Genomic DNA, 23824 nt, shown 5'->3' with positions numbered 1-23824 from the left:
AACTAATTCTTCAGCCAGTAGGAGCCTCTGTCTTCAGGTTCGCAGGCACTGTCTCCAGTTGTACGTCCTGTGTGGCTTCAGCTTCCTCTGGGCAGACCTGTGGGCTTCCAGTTTTGACTGGATGCCCCTCACTGCTGGGCTCTGGCAAAACGACTTCTTTCCTTTGTGGTTATACTTTATGGTTATAGTGGCTTCCTGTGCAGATACGTAATCAGCAGATCACCTCATTGTCCCTTATTGGCTTCTCAGCTCTCTCATGAGTGGTGTGAAAAATTTACTGTGTTAAATTCCCCTAGTTTGACATGACAGACTGGTTTCTATTTTCCTGGTTGGACTTTGACTTAAACAACATATAAAAGCAAAATCATGGGAGATATAAACATACCGGTGGTTCGTAATTTATATGTGTGTGTGTGTGTGTGTGTGTGTGTGTGTGTGTGTGTGTGTTTGTGTGTGATAGGGCTGGGAGGGGGAGTAGAATGAGAGGGTAGAGATCACCAATGTATTTTAGAATCTGAAGACAACTCTAGACCCTTCCATTAGCTGTGGGAGGGGTCCATAGCTGTATATATACCCATATATGCATACACACACACACACACACCGATTGACAGACATATACTCCCAACAGTTTTCAATATATGTATAAGACCTCGCTGAGGCATGATCCATGGACCTCTGCTTAATAATCCTTAGAATTATTAAGGAAAGTTTAAATATATTGAAAATAAGTCCATAATTTATTTTTTATATGTTAAATATATTACAAAATAATATGATATATGCTGTTATGGTTGTTATAAAACTTGCAGGAGGGGCACCTGGGTGGCTCAGTTGGTTAAACGTCTGACTCCTGGTTTCCTCTCAGGTCATGGTCTCATGGTTCATGAGTTCGAGCCCCACATTGGGCTCTGCACTGGCAGGGCAGAGCCTGCTTAAGAGTCTCTGTCTCTGTCTCTCTCTGTCTTTCCCTGGCTCGTTTTGTCTCTCTCTCTCTCTCTCTCTCTCTCTCTCTCTCTCTCTCTTTCTCTCTCTCTCTCAATAACTAAATAATCATTAAAAAACTTGTATGAATTTAACTGTACCATTATAAGATTGCAGAAATATGAAATGTTAGAATACAGAAGGAAAATTAAAGATCAATCAATCCAACTTCATTTTGCTGAAGAGAAAATGATGTTCATATTTATAAAAAGACATGACGGGGCGTCTGGGTGGCTCAGTTGGTTAAGCGTCCGACTTCAGCTCAGGTCATGATCTCATGCTCCGTGAGGTCGTGCCCCACGGTGGGCTCTGTGCAGTCAGCTCAGAGCCTGGAGCCTGCTTCGGATTCTGTCTCTCCCTCTCTCTGCACCTCCCATGCTCATGCTCTATCTCTGTCTCTCAATAATAATAATAATAAAACTTTTTTAAAAAAACATAAAAAAAGACACAACTGCTCTGTGTGGTAGTGGGTGGCAGAGTCATAGCTGTTGCCTGGACCGTCAAATTTCTAGTGAACATTTCCTTGTCAAAATATGGCAGTTAATGGGTCCTTGTTTTAGAAATATAGTAGTGCAAAGAGCGCTCTGTCGTCCTGACATTTTTGATGGGTTACACACAGGACATGAAAAGATCCTTAACATTTTTCAGATTTGTAGGTCACGATAGTAGTGACCACCTGTAGCTCAATGTCATCTGATGCCCCCCCAGTGTGAGAGAACTCTTAATTATTTGCTCTATTGTTTCCTTGGAGACCACCTTCTCTCTGGTCTGGCACAAAGCTAGTGACAGAATGACTGTTTCTGTGTATCAGGATCGGTAATCAAGGGACGAGGAAAAGGTACTTACAAAAACAATAGACTTTCTCGTGTGTCTCATATGTACAAGGGAGCAAAAAGTTCATACCAACGTATTGCCAGTTTTATTAATAATTTATTAAGTTCAATATCTGCATTAATTATGCACACTGCTTAAAATTACTAGATAATTGTGGTATAGAGAACATAGCCAGAGTGTAAATATCTGTGTCGTATTTGAGGTTATTGAGTTGCTTAATCAGTGACGAGTAAATTCATGTTATTACTCTTGCTCTTTTCACCTCATCTTCTTGGTGAACTTTTACTTAGCCTTTAAAATGTACCTCAACTCTGATCTTGACTGATATACATTCCTTGACCTTTCATGCTGAATTATGCTCCCTTTCATGTACCCACAATACACTGTGTGCCCCTCTATTCTTGCTCTTATGAAACAGTTCTGAGGTGGCTGCCTTCTCATCTGTTCTCCTTATCATAATGTAAGTAATGTCAAATGAGAGCTGAGTTTTATTCCTATCTACATGCCCGACACATTTCATGGTGGTTTGCACGCAGTAACCCCTGTAAGAGCATTTAAGTGACTTATAAATGGACAAAGTGATCACGGAAGGGCTTTGAGTATAAATAGGGTAGCCAATTCTACATTCTTGTTCTTCAATGTTATTATTACTGAACTTAAGCTACTATTTACTTTGACAAAGTACATTTGTACTGATCTGTTTTTTTCCCTTTTATCTAGGGCCTCTGTATATCAACAATATATAACAGGTGCCTCATGGAATATGTATTTGAAGACCTTAAATCTATTCCACCAAATATTATCTCAAAGTGTCCCACTATATTTTTATATCTTTTTGCCATTTTTCTCATTTGGGTGGTTGCAGGAAGCATCCTGACCTCTGTAAGAACTAATATTAATTAACTTAATTAATAAAAATCGCTACATTATTAATTTTATGCAGCTTTATGTGGAAGAAGGGACATTCTCCCCAGAATAATAGTGGGTTTTTTTTAGCTTCAAGCACTAATCACATAACAGTTTGTTTTTGAAGACTTCTTTATCATATTCTTCTTCAAGACCTAAATCCTTAATATTTGCCCTAAATTCTAGAACCTTCACTTTGTGCATATACAGGTCTAACTTGCATCTATTTGCCTCTTTTGTTCTGACAACAGTTTAACATTGACCTCCTGTTCTCTCTTTCTCTTTTCTATTTTCTCACTTCTCTCTTCTCTTTCTCCTCTATCTCTAAAGAGATATCCATCCATTATAGGGATGCCAGGGTGGCTCAATCAGTTAAGTATCAAACTTCGGCTCAGGTCATGATTTCTCACCTTGTGAGTTCAAGCCCTGCGTCAGGCTCTGTGCTGACAGCTCAGAGCCTGGAGCCTGTTTTGGATTCTGTGTCTCCCTCTCTCTGTCCCTCCCCCTACTCATGCTATGTGTGTCTGTCTGTCTCTCTCTCTCTTACTCAAAAATAAACATTAAGAATTTAAAAAAAGAGATATCCATCCATTATAGAACATCTATCTATCATCTATCTATCTAGAGATGTATTTTTTTTAATTTATTTTGAGAGAGAGAGCATGAAAGAGGAAGGGGCAGAGAGAGAGGGAGAGAGACAGAATCCTGAGCAGGCTCCACACTGTTAGCACAGAGATGTGGGGCTTGAACTCACAAACCAATAGATCATGACTTCAGTGGAAGTCAAAAGTCAGATGCCTAACCCACTGAGCCACCCAGGCACCCTTAGAGATTTCTTTGTGTATCTATCGTCTACCCATGCATCTCATCTATCTATCTATCTATCCAGAGATCTAACTTTTTATTTTTAATTATCTTATTTTCAGGTAGAAGAGAAGTGTGTACATATGAATATTAATGAAAAGGATGTGGTAAACAAGAAGGTATAATGACGATATGTGAAATGGTAGGTATATTTTTGAGGTGAAATGGTAGGATGAGTGAGTAAAAGAAATAAGGCCTAAAAACCTAAATGTAGGTCACTGGTCGGGAAGAATGAAGGGATATATAAGTATTCAAGTAAATTTGCATAGATAATGGCATAAAATGTGGGGAAAGGGATGCATTTGAAGAGTTTGCTTTTTGTGTGTGCCACTCCACACCCCCAGTAACGATCTCTTATAAAGAGAGAGATAGGAGGCATTGTGTGTAGGTGGCTCAGTTGGTGGAACGTCTGAATCTTGATTTCAGCTCAGGTCATGATCTCACGGTTCATGAGATTGAGCCCCCCTCCCCACATCAGGCTCTGTGCTGAGAGCATGGAGTCTACTTGGGGTTCTCTCTCTCTCTCTCTCTCTCTCTCTGCCTCCCCACCTCAAAATAAATTAATTAATTTTTTATTAAAAAAAAGACAGAGATGGGAACATACTCTATAAGAAACTCAAGAGCTCAACAGGTATTCACCCAAAAACTTTACCCCAGAAAAATTTTACATCAAGTTCCTTCACTTTTTCTTGATTCCTTTTTATACAGTCTCTGAGGACTTGGGTTCTGTGTTGAGGAGGCATTTCTACCAGTTTAATCCCCATTTAGGAAATCATGAATACACATGAAGATGCAAATTTTGGCTTAAATATATTATGTATTAATTAATTTTATGGGCTTTATGGTCATTGTGAATATTGTAAAAGCTATCAAAGTTTGAATTTTTTTTATAGATCCTTTACTGCAGTCAGTGCATTAATAGGAATTTTTTTTTTTTTTGTCATGGTTTCACTTAGTAAACTGTTATAGAGCCATCTGACTTTCACCTCAAGGGAAAAAAGTTGGAACATAATGAAAAGCAACTACAGGCATCAATCTATATGTTACAGGTTTTTTTTTTTTCTTCCCTAGAACAAAACAAGATTTCATTCAGCTTCATGCAGTCATTGAAAAGGGAGGCACCATGGATCTGAGCTATTTTTTTTTTCCACCAGAAACATGGTTTCTGAAAAACTTTGCCTTGGCTCTTGGCTAATACTCAGAAATAAAGGGTTACGGAGAGTGCTCTTTCCTACTATGAACATGTTTCCCATGCTACACATGGTATATTTTGGGGACAAAAGGATAAATGATAGTGTCTTGTAAATGTTTACCCAACACAGTATTAGGTCGCAGACGTCTTCAATACATTTACTGAGATATGATCAATCTGTTTCTCTTCACTCTGATTGACTTACTTTCTACATGTTTGTCCATTTCATCATCACCATAAATTAGATCTCTGACTTCAACGTTCAGAAATAAAGAATATGAAACAACATAGATGGAGCCAGAGGAAATAATGCTACGTGAACTATGTCAGAAAAAGACAAATACCATATGATTTCATTCATAGGTGGAATTTAAGAAACAAAAGAAACTAACAAAGGGAAAAAATAAGAGAGAGAAATCAAGAAAGAGATTCTTAAAAAAAAGAAACAGACTCTTAATTATATAGAACAAACAGTTACCAGAGGGGAGGTGGGTAGGGGGATGGGTTAAATAGGTGATGGGGAATAAGCAGTGCACTTGTCATGGTGAGAACAGGGTGATGTATGGAAGTATTAAATTACGATATTGTACACCCGAAAGTAATATAGCACTGTATGTTAACTAAGTGGAATTAAAATAAAACTTACACACAAAAAAGAATTAAAGGACATATTTGTCATTGAGTAAGCCACTGATTTGGCAAATTCTAACGTATTAGCTATTGGTTCTTTCACTGTCCCTCAGGGCAGGTGAGAAAATTCCTGAACATCCAAATTTTTATTAGAAATATACATGTATCATCATTGTTTTAATCATATAACACTATTTATTGTTTATTCATGATGTGCTAACATTGTGTATGGCATTGCTATAAGCACTAGAGGTATAGGACATGATTAAGTTTGTTTTATTTTAACGAGTTAACAATGACATGTTAACAGTTTTACTTCTAGAGTATGTTTCTGTCTCAATGGCCTTGAATTTCTATATGAATGTTGCCTATTTGTGATTCTTGGCAGTCAACTCAGCATGAAAAACAAATCCAATTCTAAATAAATACCCATATATACAGACACGTAACTCTTTTTTTTTTTTTTTTTAATCAAGAAATCATTCCATCACCGTCTTCCATGTTTATATAATCAGGCTAACCACCCAGGGGAGCTTACAAAGATTCCGAGGAGAATAACTTGCTTATAACTTTTATGATCACTTAAGAAATTGTCACAGATAAATTTTGCTGAATAGAATTATTCATCTCATTACATTTATACCATTGATGTCTTTGCTGCGTTTCTGCCTTTATCAGTTGGTTCTTAAATGAAAGTAAAATGGTAACAAGACTCACAGCCACACTACTCTTTGTTTCCTTAACACAGAACACACATTTACAACTTTGTAAGTAAATATTTTTAAATACTAGATCCAAACAAGAAAAAAAATCTGGAATTAGAACCACTATAAAGCACAGATTCCTCTGTGTCTGTCAACTATCGGCCTATAATAAACCGCCCCCAAACTGAGAGCCTTATAAAGGTGAGCATTTATTCTTACTCACTTGCTGATTATTCAATGAGGGTGTCTTTGCTTCAAACGGCTCATCTACTGGCCCAGCTCTACTGACCTCTGCTGGCCTCCGTTAGGATTAGTTCCAGGCCATGGGTTCCTTCCAGATCTACCTACTGCGAGTGCTTTTTCTTTTTCTGGGACCCTCAGGCTACTCAGCATGTCTCTATGGTAAAGATAGAGTGCAAGAGAGAGACCCCAGTGCGTATGCAGATTTCAGACCTCTGCTTGCGTCACATCTGCTGATACACCATGGGCTAGACCGGGTTACAAGTTCAAAGATAAGGAGAGGAGAAAAGTATTCCTCAGGTGGAAATAGAATGTAAAAGAACATTATACACCATGATTCATAATAACCACCTTTTCTGAATCCTACTCAAAAGGCCCCACTAAATATTAGAGGTTTAGATGAATTATAATAGCGATTAATGGAAAAAAAATGGTCTTTTGACTCCAGGGTCTGTATATTAACACTTTATATCGCTGGCTTTTAGCATAGTACCTACCAAATATTAGGCATTCTATAAATATTTACTGACTGGCTGGATGGGTGACATGGTATAAGACACATTTATATGCCACCAACATAATAATGTCCAACCAGAAGAAATATATTCTTGTACCTAGAAAAACATTTTTTCCACACAAGTCAAAAAGAAATACACATATATAAGTCACGTTGAAGAGCAGAAATGAAAGTAATTCCCACTGACTCATCTTCCATGGACAGTCTCCAATGTATTAACTCTTTTAGAAGACTTTGTATTAATTGTCAGGTATTTAATTAGATTTACTTAATGGCAAAAACATAATATGAAAATTTACTTTGATTTGTGTTGTCATTTGGGACCATAATCAACTGAGAGGTATGAATAATCATGGCAGGGGATTGAGATTTGAGGATTCAGTGTGGTGGTGGTGGTTGTTGTTGTTTTAATGAATCTAGTGTCATTAGATGAATATATAGTTTCAGTTATACAGTGTGTGAAATCCTATTAAATTATCCCATATGAGTCAATGCCCAGAGGACCATTTTTGTTCAGGGAAGAATAACTCATTTTTGAGGATCTTAGGAAGGCAAACTTCACGTTTTAATAAAAGGTCACATCATAAATCCACTTTATTCTTTCATTATAGAGTAAGGCAGGATCTGTTATTCCTTTTCATTGAGAATAAAAGTGGCTTGAAAAATAAATAAGGATTTTGAATTTAATAACTGAAAAATTCTGTAATTTTAGCTCATTTGGCCAATGTTTCTATTCATAGTTATTATTAGTAAAGAACTCAAAGTGACTTGGGATCTATGTCCCAGTTTTTCAGTGTAAGCTAGATGAGATAACTTTTCTAATAATACATATCTTTTCCCACAACACATATATGTTCATGTGAGTGCACACATACACACAAACACACTACATCTACTTTTCCCTCTTTACCACTATTTATTTGACTTTATAAAATCCCTTATGTTTAGTACCAAAGTCACTATTCTGATGTCTATATCTGTGATGAAACCACAGGAATGCTTTCTTCACTTCCTCTCTTTTGGAATAATCATTACCAAATCCTTACACAGCTTTCTAATGACTGATTATGTGTTTTTCACTATCTGAAGATCATGTATCCCCAAAGTCAGAACCTATGTTTTAAATCGTGGTCTATGTACAATGTCCATCACAAGACCTTGCTCTTACTTGCTTAAAACTTGTTTTCTGAAATAAATCCATAGATTTAATTGGATAGTCTCTTCCAAAATGTCCTTTGATTTTTGTCTGAAGTGAATTTCCAATTTCTCAGTTTGCTTTAGTTATGATTAGGTTTGCAAACATATTTTTTTTTCCCAAATGGATTTTGAACACCCTATAATCAACATTTTTATGATTTGGATCACAGAAATAGGTGCACAATTGGTAAAATATGTAGTACACTGGTTGGGATAAGTATTTAGCTGAACTAGAAAAAATGATAATAATAAAACAGACACGTGAACGATTTAGTAAGTTATGCAGATGTTTTATTTATGATCTATATAATTTATCTTATTTTATATAGGTAACTTCCTTTTTTTGTCTGTTATATAAAGGGATTAAGAAAAATAATTTTGAACGTTCTCTCTACTTCCAAAAGAAATATGGTACAAACATCTGTACAAAATGAGGGGCACCTGGCTGGTTCAGTCGGTTGAGCGTCTGACTCTTAATTTCAGCTCACATCATGATCTCACAGTTCATGGGTTCCTGCCCTGCATTGGGCTCTGCGCTAACACTGGGGAACCTGCTTGCGATTCTCTTTCTCTCCCTCTCTCTCTGCCCCTCCCTTGCTCTTGCTTTCTTGCTTTCTCTCTCTCTCTCAAATTTAAATAAACATTAAAAAAATAATAAAAATCTATAAAATGAAAATATTTTATTTCTTTTTTATTTTACTTATTTTTTTAAGTTTTATTTTTTTGAGAGAGAGAAAGAGAGAGACAGCGCGCACACATGAGCAGGGGAGGGACAGAGTGAGAGGGAGAGAGAATCCCAAGCAAGCCCCATGCAGTAAGCATGGAACCCCGTCCTGGGCTCGATCTCACCAACCGTGAGATCATGATGTGAGCTGAAACCAGGAGCTGGACGCTTAACTGACCGAGCCACTCAGGCACCCCATAACAGTGTTATTTCTTATAGTCACTACCTATATGTTTTTGGTCTGAGGTAAAAATTGCTGGTTTAAATGTATGTTAGTTTTCAGTATTCATTAGTTACAATGGAAGCAAATAAATATTTACGATAATGACTATTTAAAGCCCAAAGCACTGAATTTTTTTTCCAACTAATTTCATAAGATCATTACCTATATAAGATTCAAAGCCACACTTGTAGTTTTCTTGATGTCACATACACTTTGAAGTTCTACGTGATAGAATTTGGAAGCTATCCACCTCTTTGTGTGTATATGTCATAAATATTAAATAAAGGACGCGTTATCTCAGGAGTCATCAGTAAAGAGTTGGGTAACATGATTATTGAACTTTTGCATTTCAAATGTATGTACTGCACTTTATAAATTTGAAATCTATAGTCATAGGCTATAGAACAAGGAGATACAGAATTGGTAAGGTAAGCACACCCCACACTGTTGGTAAGGCCACTATTTTTAAATAGCATAAAATATTTATTTTCACAGATTGATTTGTTTAAAGGAACCAGTTAAAATATGTTGTCATAATTATTTTGGAAACAAAATAGATTTTATCATTATTTTGATTTTTAGTGTATATTTACATATTATCTCCACAACTATAACATTGAGTTGTTGAAGTAAAATCAAGCATCTTAGAAATAAAGGAATTAAAGCGCAAAAAAAATAATTTACTTACAGCATTTTTTTTTTTTTTGCATTGTTGACTTGGCTAAGCTAGCATTGTTTCTAGAATCCTCTATCCTGTACTTTGTTAATTGGCCCCAAAGATAAATTCCTGTAAGTTTTAGACGGTAAAAGTGATTGAGCAGTCAGTCTTTAGTCTGTGAAATCTAGAGGCCATGAATCACAAATGAAAAGACATTGGCAGATTCTAGCTAGTTCTTGCTCTTCTTGGCTTCATGACCACCTCTCTCCCCCAGTATGAACCTTGCTGAACAAGAGGAACCCAGGCCCATCAGATATGTAGAGACAGCAGCTCTCCATGGTCTTTACCAGGTCTTCTTTGCAGACCCACTTGGGCAGCCAGAACGGCCTTGTTTTAAAAGGGCTGCTTGTTGACTTTTGTCTGACACTCCACTTTTCCCTTTTAGAACTTTATGACCCCAGCAATATACACAATTTAGGGGAAGTGATATCATATAATAACCCCCTCCTTCCACAATATGTATACTCATTTTAGATTTCTGACTGAGTCCGAGACACCGCTTTGATGAGATCACACTGCTATTAAATGTCAGTACCAGAAATCAGATTTGAGTTGAAATCAATCAATGTTGAAAGGAAGAATAAAATTTCTTTGAAAATCAGGGGATCTAGGGCATGTGTTTACTAAAAGGATGTTAGAGAGGGGGGATGAAACGTTTTAAGGAAAATAGAAGAGAGAAAATGTGGGAGAATCTAGCAGGACAGAATCATTCATGCTTAAAGATGTTTCCATGGTAGCCAATGGTGTTGACCAGCTTGCTGATTGTATCAGAAAATACTGATAAAACTTGTAATATGGAAAACACTCAAAGCTCCACATCCCTAACATATACTGAAGAGGAAAACATCTTGATTCTGCCAAAATAAAGTTGGTTATTTTTTTTGGTAACATAAAACCCCAACATTTCAGTGGATTACCCAGCAAGGGTTTAAAATTTATTCTAGCCGAGTCTGCATCCAGAGAAGAAACAAGATTAACTGTCCCACAAACAGTATGACAGGCTTTCAGAAGCGGGTAAGTGCTGCCATCTTGGAGCAACACCCATCAGGAACATCCTGCTTTGTTGGTGATCTCAGAGAAGGAGGCACCTGTCAGATCACGGGTAGTTTGTCCATGATTTGGACCAGAAGTTATACGTGCACATTCTGCTCACAGCCATTGGACAGAGCTAAACATAAGTCCATACATCTTCAAGCCCATCAATAATGCAGTCTTACTGGTGCATAGAAAGGGAGGAAAAATGACATACTGGTGAATACCGACAATATTCTTTCCATATAGCCTAGTATTTGAAATAATTGACAGGCATAGGGCTTTATGGTATTGGGAACATTTAAGTTTTTAGAGCCTCAATTTTCTCATTTATACAATGGAAGGCAATAACAGAACAGTTATGGAGTCAAATGAGGTCATTACTGCAGGCATATGGCCCTCATAATATTAGTCTTCATTATCACCATCAATATCATTCTCTGTATCACGAACTCTTCACAGCATATACTCCCAAGGCTGATAGTTTGACAGCTGTTACTAATATGCATAGAAACATAGAATATTAGAGCAGGAACGGATTTTAGAGATTACCTAATCCGGTCCTATTCTTCTTTTTCTTTCTTTTTTTTTTTTTTTTTTTTTTTTTTTTTATGAGAAAAGAGATGCCCCATCAGGTTAAAGAACCTATGAAGGTCCAAATCTCCTTAGCAGCAGAATTGGTACCAGATGTCAAAGTACAGTGTCTTTTGTTCTCAGTTTAAGAAAACTGTAACTTTGTGTCAAGCATGGACTAAAGATATCCAAATCTCTCTCCTGTACTGTTAAACCTGTTCCATGTTACCTCTTCTCATTTTAATCTATTCATTAATTGCCATTTTGTAATTAATTAACATAGTCCCCAAAGGTGCCAGTTTAATGATTACGTGTGGCAGAGGTATGCTGATGAAATCAAGCCCTGGCAGCCTGAGAAAATAGATTTTCCAATTTCTAAGAAAGAGTCACCAAAAGAAATGTTGCTTCCTTAGAAAAATTAGGGATTTTAATGGTGGCAAATGAATTTAAAAAGTAAAATAATGGAAATTAATAAATCAGTTTGCTTACAATATTCAAAAAAACATTGAAAAGAAGGTAACATCTGACTTATAATGCTGCCAATGATTTTTTGATCTCCCCTACTCCCCAAACAACAAAACTATATATATATATATATATATATATATATATATATATATGAAAAAAAAGTTACCAAACTCAATATCAAGAATACAACTAATCTCCCTGCTATTATGATCCTTCTTTGCAGAAGAAATTTGTACCACCCGGACGTGTATGGATAGGATAGAAAATGCCAGGCAACAAAAGCATGTTAACTTGCCTAATAATTGTTATAAGATATAAAATGCTAAATGCCAAAATGTCTAAATTCCATTTCAACATTAGAAAGGCTACTACAAAGGGGCGCCTGGGTGGCTCAGACGGTTGAGTATCTGACTTTGGCTCAGGTAGTCAGCTCATCAGTCGATGAGTTCGAGCCCCGCATTGGGCTCTGTGCTGACAGCTGAGAGCCTGGAGACTGCTTCAGATTCTGTCTCCCTCTCTCTCTGCCCCTCCCCTGCTCATGCTCTGTCTCCCTCTGTCTCAAAAATAAATGAATATTAAAAAAAAAAGATTTAAAAAAAATAAAAGAAATGCTATTAAAAAAAAACTTTCTACCACTTTTCGTATAAAATCAAAGTTTTTCTTTTTAATGAGTTACCTACAGATAAATAAGAACTTCATCCAGACTCACAAAATGACTGATCAAGAAATATGCTCACTATCTCTGTGAAGTGCTGTTGATCCTATTGAGAAAGAGAAAGACAGAGAGAGAGAGAGAGAGAGATGGCTCTATGTGTGTGTATGTGTTTGGGGAGGGGCAGATTAGAAGGTGAAGTAGACAAGGAACAAAGAGTCCTGTTTAGGGTGTTTTAACCTTGTCAGATGATAAAAATGCTGATGTAAATTCAGTTAAAACTGCAACATTGCATTACCACCAAAGAACAGCAATTGAACTGCATTCTTATTTTTGGTTAAAGAGACTTACTTAGATGTTAAAATGTATAAAGATGTGTCACATAAAGAAAATGCATTCAAAAACTGTATCCTCATTAACACATATTAAGAATCACAATCATGGGGTGGGGTGGGGGCCTGGGTGGCTCAGTCAGTTAAGCATAGGATTTAGGCTCAGGTCCTGATCTCACCATTCATTCACCCATCCTGGGTTCCTGCACCATGGCATCCTTTTCTGCGCTGACAGTTCAGAGCCTGGAGCCTGATTCAGATTCTATTTCTCCCTTTCCCCCTCTGCCCCTCCCCTGCTTGTGTTCTCTTTCTCTCAAAAGTAAATAAATAAACATTAAAAAAAAAAAAAAAAAAAAAAAAGGATCACAACCACATTGGTCAGGCATTTCTCAATGAAGTTAAAGAAACTCATTAAAAAAAAAAAAGTCATAATAGGGGCACCTGGGTGGCTCAGTCGGTTAAGCCTCTGACTTCAGCTCAGATCATGATCTCCTGGTTAGGAGTTCCAGCCCTGTGTTGGGCTCTGTGCTGACAGCTCAGAGCCTGGAGCCTGCTTCGGATTCTATGTCTCCCTCTCTCTCTCTCTGCCCCTCCCCCCTCGCCCTCTGTCCCTCTCTCCTTCAAAAACAAATAACTATAAAAAAAATTTTTAAAAAGTTATAATACACTACTATGATATAGAACAGAATGGGCGTGGGGGTGTGTGTACCTCCATTCCAGAAATAACTGCTTTCCTGAATAATGGACTAAATAAGAACTTCAGGCAAGATTTGATTTGTGTCTTGAATTCATCAGTCTTCAGGCAATGAATTGGGGAAGCATACAAGGCAGGAGACTGAGAAGACATGTTGCAAAACTACTGCAATTGACTAGAAGAGAATTTAAATGGTTACAAAAGATAGACTTATTTAAGAACTATTCCCGTTGTAGAATTCGCTGAGCTTATTCACTATTTAAGTGTAGGACATGCAATTAAGTGATGAGTACAGATTGACCTTCATTCACTATTTTTGCTTGTGTAACTGAGTTAAAGGAGTGGCTTGCACTGAACAAAGAGAGAAAAGAAGATAGGGGAATGTAATAAATGCAATAAATTTAGTTTTAGATACATTGAGTAATTTGTGCCTAAACTTTAGAAGATATGCGGTTGGGATATATAAGTGGGCGATAGCTGAAACCACAAGGTTTTGATATTATTCCAAAAAAAGTGTGCTTAGACTAACGCACAAGAACAGACCATGGTGAAAAACTACCCTTGAATCATTGACAGAGGATGGGAAACCTACATTATTGGGGACTCCTAAAGAATCTTTAAAAATAAATAAATAACAAATAAGTAGGGAAATCATAATAAATACATCAAAAAGGAAGGGTCTGGAAAGAATAACGATTTTCTAAAGGAAAAGAAAATTGTGAATTTGTTGGCTTAAGGCTACCATAGCAACGTACCATGAACTGAGTGGCTTCCTCCACGGAAAGCTATGGTGTCACAGTTCTGGAGGCTAGAAGTCTGAGATCAAGTGTCAGCAGAGCTGGTAAGTTCCATGAGGAAGAATCTCTGCCATGGTTCTCTCCTAGCTTCTTATGGTTTCTGGCAGTTCTTGGCATGGCATCCCTTGGTATGTAGACAAATCACTCCAATCTCTGCCCTTATCTTCGCATGGTATCCCCCCTGTGTCCATATAAGTCTATGCCCATATCTCTTCCTTTTGTAAGGATGTCCCTCAGATTAAGGGCGAGTATGCCTCAACTTAACTAATTGTATCTGCAACCCACTATTCCTAGTAAGGTCACATTCTGAGGTAGTTGAGATTAGGTCTTCAACGTATGAATTTTAGAGGGACATGAGTCAATCCATAATAGGATTTTATTTTATTTTTTATGTTTATTTATTTATTTATTTATTTTTTAATATATGAAATTTATTGTCAAATTGGTTTCCATACAACACCCAGTGCTCATCCCAAAAGGTGCCCTCCTCAATACCCATCACCCACCCTCCCCTCCCTCCCACCCACCCCCCATCAACCCTCAGTTTGTTCTCAGTTTTTAACAGTCTCTTATGCTTTGGTTCTCTCCCACTCTAACCTCTTTTTTTTTTTTTCTTTCTTCCCCTCCCCTATAGGTTTCTGTTAAGTTTCTCAGGATCCACATAAGAGTGAAACCATATGGTATCTGTCTTTCTCTGTATGGCTTATTTCACTTAGCATCACACTCTCCAGTTCTATCCACATTGCTACAAAGGACCATATTTCATTCTTTCTCATTGCCACGTAGTATCCCATTGTGTATATAAACCACAATTTCTTTATCCATTCATCAGTTGATGGACATTTAGGCTCTTTCCATAATAGGATTTTAGAAAAGGAAGTTTTCAAAAAAATCATACCTCCGAAGTAAAGTGCAGATTAAAGGTGTGTATTAAACAGGCGCTTGGGTGGCTCAGTTGGTTGAGTACCTAACTCTTGATTTCAGCTCAGGTCATGATCCTAGAGTCATGGGATCGAGCCCCATGAGCCAGGAGCCTGCATAAGATTCTCTCTCTCTCTCTCCCTCTGCTCCCCTCTCTGCTCATGCTCTCTCACTCTCAAAAAAAAAAAAAAAACAAAAAAAAACAAAAAAAAAAACTACCACCTAGATAAAGTGAATGTAAACTCCTCTTTAAAAAAGCACTTGGATATGAAATGAAGGCCAAATATAAAGTAGCAGTTAGAAGAGGAAGCTTGTTCTCTTAATAAACACAGGAAAAGATAGATGTTTTGACGTGTGGCTTAATTTGGCCTACTATGAAGTTTCTTTTGATAAAGAGCCTCAAGGAGGTTGACCTTGCCGGTCTGGAAGAATTCTATTTCTGCATGCAGATTGGGATAGTAGAATGAGACACAGATTGGAGTCCAAGATCTGCTGTGTGGTCCTGGACCTCAAGTCCCCAAGCTGTAACTTTGAGTGAATGTATTGACTTGTTTGGGATCCTTTATCTGACCTCTAAATTGTAGACCACGGTCCAGCTCTACCAGAATGTTATGAAAGTTAAATGATTATATTTGCCAAAAGTACTTTTTTTCAAATTATTATATGTTGGAGATATTTTAATTTTTTTTAATGTTTATTTATTCTTGAAAGAGAGAAGAGACAGCATGAGCTGGGGAGGGGCGGAATAAGAGAGGGACACAAAATCTGAAGCAGGCTCCAGGCTCTGTGCTCATGAGCTGTGAGATCATGACCTGAGCTGAAGTTGGACGCTTAACCCACTGAACCCCCAGGCGCCCCTGTATTGGATATATTTTTTTATATGACCAGCTTCATTGTATTCAAAGCCTTATGTTCCTGCATTTCAAAATTATATGTGATAGCTCTACAGTATATATGGGCATTTAGAAAATGCAGAATTAGATCGTTTCTGCTGCTAGAGCATAAGAAGGATTGTTAGAAACACATTCATTTATCTGAAATACTACGTCCTTTTCCTTAAAGTATTAACAGAGTATATTACTGTAAAAATATCTGTTGAATAATAGTGACTATAGCAACAGATCTTAAGAAACCTTTATGAACAACACTGGAAACACAGATCGTGCAGAACGAAGCAGGCAGTGAAAACGGAAACATTTTTGAATTTAATAAAATAGCACAATCTCATTCTGAGCACGTGGACACCAGACCTGGAGAAATATTAATAGCTATTGTAGTCACATTTGTAACTCAACAAAATGTAGTTTTATATCCTTTCTTAAATCAGAAAACTCCAACAAAAATGATTGATTAAATTAGATGCGTGTAAGTAATGAAAATGATGAACCACAAAAAATAGGAAACCACAATCGTGTTTCAATCACACAAGCCTTAGGTGTTTATTTCCAAACCCTGAAAGCAGACACACCGCTTAAAGATTACTATTAAATGTTTGAACTTGTGCAGTTTCCCATCTTCAAATGCCTTATTTGTCCCGATATAGTGCATCGAAATGTGTCTAACTCCTGTTCTTTTCGTCTGCAGCACCAGACTGTTGGACAGGCTAGATAGAATAATGTAAAATGTACCCGAAGGTTTTCTGTACCTAAACCAAATATCTGAGGACATATGCTGTGCTGGGCAGTCAGTGGCTTATGGTGTTATTGTGGGGTCCATGTTGCAAGAAGAGTAATACCTAACCTATCACATTGCACTCCACAGCTTTCTGTGCCCAAAGTGCCTAATAGTGCGGGCACATGGCTTTGTTTGCCTGGCAAGCTGCGGCAGGTAACAAGCATCACTTCCATTTATCACGTACGAAAGGGACAATTAAATATTGTTAATGCTATAGATAATCTCCCTACCCTCGTCCTTCTAGCCAGGGGCAGAATTCTCCAGCTGAGTACGCTGTGGTGTTTTCAATGAAAAACACCTTCATCCGGCATCATCCTTAGGTGGACATGTTAGTGGCAGACAGGCTTACACTTAAGAAAATCTGAAAGAAGAAGCTCCCCTCAATGCCTTAATTTTGGGGGATAGATTTATATCCCTTCTCGTTTCCAAAACAGGTAGAAGCAGTTCTTCTCTATTTTCCTGTTTTTAAAAATGTTTATTTATTTTTGAGACAGAGAGGGGGAGCAGGGGAGGGACAGAGAGAGAAGGAGATACAGCATCCGAAGCAGGTTCCGCACTGTCAATGCAAAACCCAACCCGACGTGGGGCTTGATCCCACGAACACTGAGACCGTGACCTGAGCTGAAGTCGGAGGCTTGACAGACTGAGCCACCCATGTGCCCCTATTTTCCTTTTAAGTGCAAGTTACTAAATATCTTTTGGAAAATGGAAAGAACATATTACTCATCTCTACTCGAACATATGCTGAAATATAATATAATACAAAATATGTTGAATATACACATTAAATATGATATAATATTTAATATGATATATTAAATATATGATATAATAGTGGGGGTGTGTGGTGACACTGTTCATGTTGAAATATTCCCTCGTTGTTGATACACTTGTCATCCACTCATTGTCCTCTAGGCATCTGAGGGTCCGAGAGATAAAATATTATCTATATTTGTTCTCTGTTAAAGGACTTATCAAGACTAACACAATTATTGACATGCATTTAGTTCAACAAATATTTATTCAATGGAAAGCATCATGGAAATACATTTAAAATTAAAACATAACTATATATCCGACACTTTAAGCACAGTGCCCCAAAGGAACCAGAAATATTTATAACAATCACAGAACACCCTGAGGACCATCAGTGTCTAGGGCTCAGCTAGAAGTTTCTATAGATTACACCTTAACTCTACACAACAGATCAACTTTGCTTTTGGCATCTGAGAAATATTTTCTCATTGTAACGAGCGGCTGACTTTTCCACAGTAAGAGAAATGGGGCAGCCTATGGAGAGACAAAAAATGCTACTCCCTGCCATGAAACTCAGTTTTTGTCTCCATTGGAAAAGAGTGGAGTGTCACAAAACTACAGGTTTGTAAGAGGATTTGCACTGATTATCAAAGGAGATATGGAAGAGACTCTGGCACTATCTGTCACCCTACATCATTGCCCACTTTCTGGGTAGAAATAACACTTAGGTGTTCTGGGACAATTTTCCGACATGCTTTGCAGTTAGACTTGGTGACTAAGTTGTAGCTGGTAAAATACAAGTTCTTTCAGAATTATTTTAAAGGATAGTAGTGACTTTCTTTTCTCCTCCTCGTCTTTTTGCTCCCAGGATACGTATGCAATGCTTGAGGAATCGGCCATTGGTGGTGAGCCTTGAGAATGGAATCCCACTCCATCCCGCAGCCCCTCTCAACAGCAAAGCAACAGGAGAGAAAGTCTTGGTTCCTGACCCTGCGCACAGTGGAGTTGCCATTTCAGTTTGATCACCTCCCCACCTAGAGATGGGATCACCAGACGTATCCCCAGAGAACTCCGTGTATCTATCTCATCGAATCCCTTCAACTTTCCCAAGCCTAACTTAGGAGTTCCTTTTTAGTGATCTCTACTGTGGGAAATGGAAATACTCACCTCCCAACGTTTGCAGTCTGACATTGGCTTATTATTCTAAGTAACTAGGATCAGATTGGCCTAATTCTATCTCTTTCGTTTCACATATTCTCATCCCCTTCCTCATCATTTTGTCTGGTTGTTGTCATTTTCTAACATCTTAACTGTTCTCTTGATTTCCAGTTCCATCTCCTGTATACAAGGAAGGAACATGATCCATGTCAGATACTTCCCTAAAACTTCAGTTTCAACAGGCATCTGGGGACAGGGTTCTACTCCCACAGTGGGAAGAAGCAATTTGTGACCTTAAAGAGCATGTGAATTCCAATATTGCCGTTCCCTAATTCCTTTGTCAATATATAACTTTGCTTCTGGTTATAATACGGCTAATTAATACTGTCATGTTAAATGCTTTTTTCTTTTTCAAATAAACATGATGTAGCTGGTAGTCTAGCTAGGTTCAAAAGATTGGCAAAACAAAGAGTCAAGAAGTAATCGCAGCTCCAAAGTCCCCAGAAAGCCAGGATCCAATGGGATACTACTGTGCAGCATAGGCCTTGCCTCCTATGAGCCAAATAGGAGGTAGAGGTTTCGCCAATCTTCTCTAATTTTGTTTATTTATTTTAAGTTTTTTAATGTTTATTTATTTTTGAGAGAGAGAGAGAAAAAGAGAAAGAGAGAGAGAGACAATGAGCAGGGGAGGGGTGGAGAGAGAGAAAGACACAGAATCTGAAGCAGGCTCCAGGCTCTAAGCTGTCAGCACAGAGCCCGACGTGGGGCTGGAACTCACGAACCACGAGATCATGACCTGAGCTGAAGTCAGACGCCCAACCAACTGAGCCACCCAGGTGGCCCAAATCTTCTCTAATTTTAAATAATTCCCTCTTACATTGGACCAATGTGACATAAGTGTCCTCACCCACTCAAATACCATCTCTTTATGAAGATTTTCATGAACATTTAAGTGCACAGTCTCATTAATTATTCTGTACCACCCCTATGATATTTCAACCTATTAGCGTCTTGCATTGTTTCAAAATATTATATGTGCAATCGTTCTTATTACTTCTGTTTTTCTATTTCAGTTGCAATAGTTATACATTTTGCCAATCTCATGGTCCCAATTAGATTAATGTTAACCTTCATACCCAAGCAAAATTAATCTACCTAGTGCTTCATAATGATACCTTGTATAATTTGACTTCCAGAAATATTATTTTAAATATTCTGTTTGAAAATTTTTTTCTCTCTCTCTTCTCATTTCATATGAATAGTGTTCATCCTTTAAAAGCCAGTCAAAGCCAGTGACTTTGAAGGAGTCACTAATTCTACAAAAGAGTATCTGACCTTGAGTATGCTAGTTGTCAGAAAAAAAAATACAATAATTTGTTTGGAAGCTTCCTTCCTTCCTATATCTATAAATATACCTTATATGTTTTTGTCTATCATCTTATTATGTCTCCATGAATCTATTTTCATATCTAGCCACATATCACACACTTGCACATGCTAAGAAAATTATTTTCCATTGAGATATCACTTCACACCTACTTAGGATTACTATAATAAGAAAGACAGGCAATATAACAGGTGTTGGCAAGGATGTGGAAAAATTGGAACCCTCCTACAGTGCTGAGAGGAATATAAAACACCGAAGTTACTTTGTAAAACATTTCTTCAAAAAATTAACGGGTTGCCATATGATCCATCCATTCTAATCGTAGATGTATACCCAAGATGACTTTAAAAATATGTACACAAATTTATACACAGATATTCATACCAACGTTATTCCTAATGTGTCCCCAAATGGAAGCAAGCTTCAGTCTACCAACTAATTAATGCATAAACAAAAATATGGCATATCCACAGAATAAAATACTATGCAGCAGTAAAAAGGAAATTTTCATGCCAATTCATGCTACAGCATGGTTAAACCTTAAAAACATTATACTACGTGAGAGAAGCCATACACAAAGAGCCATATATTTTATTATTCCATTTATATGAAATACTAATAGCCGAGCCAACAGAGGGAAGTGGATTAGTCATTACCAGGGGCTAAGAGGAGGGAAGCATGTTAGTAACTACAATACGGTTTCTTTTTGAGTGACAGAAAACGTTCCGGGACTAGAAAGTGGTAATGGTTGCCTAACTTTTTGAACTTCCTAGAAACCACTGAACTGCACACTTTAAAAGGGTGTATTTTAGAGAAATGGGACTGTATCTCAGTACATATGAATTATGATTATGGGCGAACATTTGTTGTTTGACTTATTAGTAATTAATTCTATTTCCATAGTACATATTCAAAATATTATCACTATCAGTTGATAAATGGTTAAATAGATAATTGGCTGAATTAAAAGTGATGAAATAACCAATGCTTATCTTTTTTGTTTATTATTTTTGCCAGCCTCCTATCTGGAATACACTTTCTTAACAAATAACACCAAGTGTAAGTGCATTAGTATTTTTGTGACTGTCAAAAATTGCCGTGCTTGCTTAAGGAGACATAAAGAATGTAAATGAATCCTGCCCCTGAAAGTGTGAGCTCTTAGTGTTTGATCTCAATTTCTCAGAGACATTCTCTGTAGTTGTAGTTAGGATCTTGGCCATGTGGCAGCCTTTAAAATCACACGGATTCAATCAAAGAGTTCATTGATGTTTAACGACAGGAGCCTGTAAATAAAGGCAACTGACGTTATCAGTTTAGTGATAAAAGTTTGCATGGGTAAGCAGTTGAAAGTCTTCTGCAGTCAGCCTTGCAGAGCAATCCCTGGTGAAATGGTAGAATTTCATCATCCACCCCCTTTATCCAGTTCTGAGTCCCTGAAAGTCAGATGCAATGTCGGTGTTTGCTTCACTTCAGTTATTCACAAGAAGTATCTGTGCAAAAATATTTGCAAAAGATGACTCAAAATTAAAACGACATAAGCTGGAGCACCTGAGTGGCTCAGTTAAGCTTCTGACTCTTGATTTCGGCGGCAGGTCGTGATCTCCTGGTTCATGAGATCGATCCCCACATCAGGGCCATGCACTGACAGCATGAGGAGCCTGCCTCGAATTCTCTCTCTACCTTTGTCTCTCTGCCCCTCCCCCACTCTCTCTTCTGGCTCTCAAAATAAATAAATACACATCAACAAACATAAACAACATACACAAAAGCAAAATAGGAGGCCTGGCTATGGCAAGAGACACTGTTTTGAATACCAAAACATAAAAACTGTGAGAGGATTTCACTCTTTGCGGCGCGAGTTATTGAACTGCAAAAAACGCAGAGAGAATTCCACAGAGAAACCACAGAGCATTCAGATAGGAAGACACGGAGATACCTGAATCCTTTTTAAGACTTCAATAAGCTGAATCATCTACAGAAGCGAGTAACAATGCTGCCAAGTGCTGTGGTTCTTTCCATTAAAGGCTTTTTTAATTTGCTCCTGACAGGTAGCTGAAGTATATTTTAAATTAGTGTGTTATTTTTTTTCTTTCTACTTTGTTGGTAGAGATTTCATATCCTTTCACTCATATCAATTTTTATTGAACACACAAAAGCATTGCAGGGAAATGAGCAAACTGCATAAATGATAGTCATTTATTGAGATGGCCAAACTTCCTTAGCCAAGCACTTCTCTGTCGTGTGGTTTAATTTAGTATGGTTTAATTTGGTATTGAGAAACAAAGCTGACCTCGTGTTTGTGTTATAGAATTTGCATGAATGCAATTAAGTATAAATAGCGTTAGCCTAGAATTATAATATCACAGCTTTTCAAAGAATATATGGGAAAAAATAACTATTTTTGTTATTAAGAGATGTTCCAAAGAGATGTGATGAAAAAAAAAATGACATCTAGAACAGGCTATTAAATAAACCTTTGAAGGAACAATTAGGCCTTTGTCCCTTTCGATTTCTTCCTTATTAATTTTAACTATCATTAATTGAATTTTTATTCAGCATGCTGAGTAGAAAACATCCCTAAAATAAAATATTTTGTAGAGACATCATTTTTTCAATCTTTCCTGATACAAATGAGAAGTAGAAAGGCATTACGTACTGAATCTTTGCTGGTGATTATAATATTTATCAGGGAAGTAGGTAAATGATAAAAATAAAGAGTAATAAATATTTGTTTAGTCAGTCTATGCTTAAGTAAAATCTTATCCAACAAAAATCAAAAGTCAATGGCTTAAAATCCTGGTTCTCCTTTTACACTCTATACGTTCATTGGAAAATTTATTTAATCTTTAGGAACCTTGATATCTTCATCTTGAAAAAAAAAACAACCTAAATTCTGGGGATCATGGAACCAGTGTTGGAGAATTAAGGCAAAAAAGGAAATAATTGAGTCTAGTGCCTGCTATATAACAGTATGCAAATCCTCCTTTCCACTCCTCTGTTCCTCCTTTCTCCTTTCCTTTCTTCCTTCCTCCCTCCCCTCCTTCCTTGCTTCCGTCTTATACCTCCCTTATGCCACTTATTTAATTTACTAGCTGGTGGGACCATTTTATCACCTCATTAGGCCCTAGTCACCCATAGTTTTGGCCATCTCATTTTACATTATATTAATGTGACAAGCACACATTTTACCAGATTATTTTTTATAAAAGATGTACTTTATTATAGTTTTTATTTTAGGTTAATTGGCTATTTAATTCAGGTTGTCCATCATTTCTTAGAAGTCACAGAGTATTCCTTCCAACACTTCAGTGAGATATGTAACCGACGGAATTTTTTTCAATTGAGTATTAAATTTAGCAATGAAATGCAATACTTTTCTAGATATTTATTAATATGAATTTTGTAAGATCTCTGTTATGTTATGTACTTAGTATACATTTTTCTTCACCTGTCAAAAATTCTGTAGGTTTTTGGAAAAAGAGCCTTGAATGCACTGTGGATTAATTCCACTGGTTTCTTGATCCTTATAAAAGCAGGTGAAGTCATTACCATCATGGTAGTGGTTCAAAAGAAAAGTTAACAAACTTTATTGTTGTTAACGAATGATTGATAGCTTACTCGTTATCATATAACAGAAAATGGATGAT

The 23824-nt window shown here is 37.1% G+C and overlaps 1 long non-coding RNA gene across 1 annotated transcript; it reads left to right on the top strand.

The window, feature by feature from the left end:
• The first annotated feature begins 1741 nt into the window (after nucleotides 1-1741).
• Nucleotides 1742-18923, top strand: LOC122217190. Its single transcript, XR_006201335.1, has 3 exons — nucleotides 1742-1822; nucleotides 3651-3730; nucleotides 18501-18923. It is a non-coding gene; the product is annotated as an uncharacterized LOC122217190 (long non-coding RNA).
• Nucleotides 18924-23824: the final 4901 nt, after the last annotated feature.

This window comes from Panthera leo, chromosome B1 (genome assembly GCF_018350215.1).
Source record: "Panthera leo isolate Ple1 chromosome B1, P.leo_Ple1_pat1.1, whole genome shotgun sequence".
Lineage (NCBI taxonomy): Eukaryota > Metazoa > Chordata > Mammalia > Carnivora > Felidae > Panthera > Panthera leo.
Note: the sequence above shows the minus strand (reverse complement) of the source record. Positions and strands in the feature narration are given on the sequence as shown.